This window comes from Populus nigra, chromosome 8, assembly GCF_951802175.1.
Source record: "Populus nigra chromosome 8, ddPopNigr1.1, whole genome shotgun sequence".
NCBI lineage: Eukaryota > Viridiplantae > Streptophyta > Magnoliopsida > Malpighiales > Salicaceae > Populus > Populus nigra.
This window is the reverse complement of record NC_084859.1, coordinates 3,212,036-3,216,218: the sequence shown is the minus strand read 5'-3', so window position 1 is coordinate 3,216,218 and position 4,183 is coordinate 3,212,036. Positions and strand designations below refer to the sequence as shown.

The window sequence follows — 4,183 nt, the reverse complement described above, 5'->3', positions numbered from 1 at the left end:
AACCAAATATGAATAAATAAAATCAAAGAGATGCTTTAAAATTTTATAAGGCATGATTGAAAATAAAAAAGGATAGATAAAAAGAAAAAAAGGCCTATCAACACCAAACTAAAATATTGACTACACGCGTTGTTGCATCACAAAAAAGAAAACTAGGATAATTCAAATGCTTTAATGAAAGGTAGTGTTTGTTCACTTAACAGCCCTGCAAATAACACTAGAAAGGCATATAAGTCATCCACTTGCTAGCATGTGGATTTATACACCAATATTTTTTTTTAATAATATTTAATATTTATTTAAATATAAAAATATTTTAAACCAACTTTACATTAACTAAAAAAACATATTGAATTTATGAAAGGATGATAAAGCTTGTACGTAGATTAATTTTAGTGTGCTAGAAAAATTGAAAAGACTTAAAGCCTTGGATGTATGTTTTTTTTTGTTTAAATTTCAGGATGCAAAATCATTTTTGTCTAGCCTTCGGAATGAGGCTGGAAGTGGAAGGACAACGTGGCACTGCTGTTTCTTTTCCACCGCCATGGCAGTGGCAATCACGGTAGGAAAGAAGAAAATTTAGGGAAGATGAAGATGAAGTTTTCATGTGGCTTTTGGTCTTTTACAATGAAAAAAATGAGGGGAAACGGTTTATGGCGGAGCTACTGTGGCTGGTGTAATTGGTTCTAAGAGAAGCTGCCTCGGTGGGAGTGTTGGCTGCCACTGGTATTGCTGTTGGCCAGGAGGAAGAAATGCTGTCGACAGTGATAGGGATAAGACTGTGAGAGAGATATATTTTTATTTTTGAGTTTTATGTTTTTGACAATAATGGAGTAAGGGATGATTTTTGTTGGTGAGAAATAGGTTGATGATGGTAATGAAGATAGCTTGGAATGGGTTAGGAGACGAAGGGTCAGGTGCTTTTTGTGTGAGTGGTGGCTGGGTTAGGAATAAAGGGTTGGTTTGTTTGTGTGGGAGAGAGGGTGTATTATTTAGGTATTTTTCTGTTATGTAATTTTTAGTGGCTCCCCTAGTCTGAGGTTATTTTTTTTTATGGCCTCCTCTCTTGGCCAGAATTTTTTAATATTTATAAGTAATTTTTTTGTCCTTTTCTTTTCTAATTACTTGTTCCACAAGCAATTTAAATTCACTTTAATCCTTTACTTTCTTCTTTTATGCCTTTGATCTTCTTCTTTTTTTTCATTTTCCCTTTTTGTTTTTTCCTATTTATTTTTGTATTTTGACTTTTTTTTTTAAAAAATAGCAACGCCAACTTCATGAGAAAAATTAATCAAAGATATTGAAATGAACATGTTAATAGTTGAACGCATTAAAAGAAATTTGTAAATTTTAAATTCTTTCGAAAAGACATTGAAAACGACAAAAATGCATCAAAAATATATTTTTAGGGTTTTTTGCTAATTTTTTTTTTGCTATATCTAGATTTAAAAAAAAAGGTATTTTGAAAAGGGGATTAAAATTGAATTATGACAATTGTTATATTTTTACAACATTCATTGTATAAAGTCTTATAATGAACTTTAAAAAGTAAGTTTGTAAAGAAAAAAGAAAGTGTGAAAGCCTTCTCAGGTTAAGAGAGAAATCCACTAAGAAGTTTTGATATTAACAAAGTATGAGGTGGTTATCCTAGTAGATATTTCAAAACTCAAGTATTTTGAGAATCAAGGATTTTCTTTTTGTTTTAAAAAATTATGTTGTTATTGGGCCGCCAAATACATGTTGTGCGAAGAATATATAGGATTCTTCATGAAAGGTTTGTATTCGGGTGACATGCTCAGGTTGTAATTAGATGACCTAATTGTTGCGTGACAAATATCTAGGGTTTAACTAGAGAGTCATTTCCGGTTGCCAAACAAGTGGATTCCGTAGTGTGGGTTGTAACTATTAACTTAAATAGTGTCAATACTTCTCTCTGACACTCTATGAATTGTTTTTGAATGCATTTTGGCTTTGGTGGTAATTAATGGGTATTTATCACTTTCAGGTAATTAATGTCAGTGTTAGAACTACTGCTTTAGCTGAAGACTGGGTGGTGGCTAAAATGGCAAAGCTTGTGGAAGAAGCTCCAAACAGCAAGTCTAAAACTCTAAGATTCATAGACAAACTATACTCCAAGTTAGGCACACTGCAGTCCAATTACTCATCCAGTTTTATGGGCTTTCACTGAAGTAGAGTACCGAGAACGAGTATTTGGACAGCCCTTCACATCATTCGTTTAGAATGAATCGTCAGCTCCATTGCTAGACAATCCTACCTTTCATTTTGTGGGAAAGTTTTCATTTTAATTCATGTTCAGATTTGCAGCGGTGATATTCATGACGGCTGGCGTAGCAGTGATTCCTCGAGTTCTTAACCGTGATCACTGGTTTTACTTAGCACTGGTTGTTTTAGTCAGTGCATGTCCATGTGCTCTTATCCTGTCTACACCAGTTGCAACTTTTTGTGCACTTACAAGGGCAGCAACAGCTGGTCTTCTGATCAAAGGGGGGGTACTATCTTGAAACACAGATTAAGGCAATGGCTTTCGACAAAACCGGTACCATAACAAGAGATGAATTTGTTGTCACGGATTTCCAACATCACTGCGATGATATCAGCTTATACACATTGCTTTATTGGTGAAGACTAGGTCTATAATTCTTCAATTATGGCGACCTTTACTCTTCACTGGCAAGTAATGTTTATGCAAGTTTCTCAGGGTATCAAGCATCGAGAGTAAATCAAATCATCCAATGGCAGCTGCGCTAGTCGATTATGGAAGGTGGCATTCAATAGAATCAAAGCCTAAGGATGTAGAGGAATTTCAAAATTTTCCTGGAGAAGGAAAAATTGAATTGAAATATATATATTGGTAACAGAAAGATTGCTAACAGAGCTTCCGGAACAGGTAAAAAGCCTTTATATCCTATTAAGAATAAACTATGATTCACTTTTCAAACACGCATGAATACATCTATGGAATAACTTTGGTTTTGAAAGTTTTTGGCAGTGCTATAAAATAACCATGATTCCTCTCGATTTGTAATCCCATATGTAAATCAATCGGTTCCTTTAAACTAACGATATATCATGTGTTATAATCTAATTTTTTAATTTTCTTTTAAAATAAATGAAAATAATAATAATTTGAGAATTTGATTAAAATAACACAAATAGGGAATTTGAGGACCAATAAAGATGAGATTATAAATTTAGAAGTTAATTTAATAAAAAATTAGAAGAATTGATAAGTTTAGAGATTTAAATAAGTTTTGAATTAGTTTAATTAATGAAATTTTGGGTTTAATGAAGAAATAACAAAGTTTGGGGCTGATTTAAGTTAATATTATAAGAAATTAAAGTTAAAAAACCAAAGAAAAATTAAGTAAATAAATGGTGATATCATTGAAAAGTTAATTGATTTTTCTAGAAATAATTTTGAAAGAATTAAAAATAAAATAGCCAATTAAAAACTAAATTAATTATATTGAAAACCGGTTTTGTAAATGACACGAAAGCTAATCCAGAGGCAAAATTAAAATAGCCATTTCAGGTGAAAACAGCGCCGTCTCAAAACTAACTATTCATCTCCTTCATTCCACCGATTCAGAGGAAACGGCAGCAGATCATGGTCCCGTCTCTATCCAGTATCTCTCTCCCACGATGTGACACTAACAGTCCAGTAATGGGGCATTCTCTTGCCCTATAAAGACCACAACACACAGAGACGAAGAGGCAGGGGGGAAGAAAAACAGAAAGAGAGAGAAGACAGAGAGACTTGTGACCTTCCTCCAACAAAAGGGAACTTCAACTTCCCCTCACCGTAGTTTGTTGATCCAACTAACCAAATACAAACCCAGAGAAACCAGGACGAACAGAGAAAAGCCACAAAGAAGGGGAGAACCACAAACAGATAATACAAAAAAACATAGACGAAAAATGAACAAACACAGATGATACAGAGAGAGACCAAGAGGAATAAGAACAGAGAGAGACAAAGGGAACAAGAGAAATTAAAAAAAAGAAAAGAGAAAACAAGCAGAGAAAAGCAAGAACAGAGGTGAACTGAACGAAAAACAGAAGTAGAGGGAAGAAAGTAACATTGGTTAGCCAGCCCTCCATCACCATCGTCTTCGTCTTTAAGTAGCAGCTCCAGGTAAGTCTTTCTTTCTCTTTCCCCCGC

General features: G+C 33.9%; 1 pseudogene; it reads left to right on the top strand.

Annotated features, from left to right (window-relative positions):
- The first annotated feature begins 491 nt into the window (after positions 1–491).
- LOC133701528 (putative inactive cadmium/zinc-transporting ATPase HMA3) lies at positions 492–2,843 on the top strand (annotated as a pseudogene).
- Positions 2,844–4,183: the final 1,340 nt, after the last annotated feature.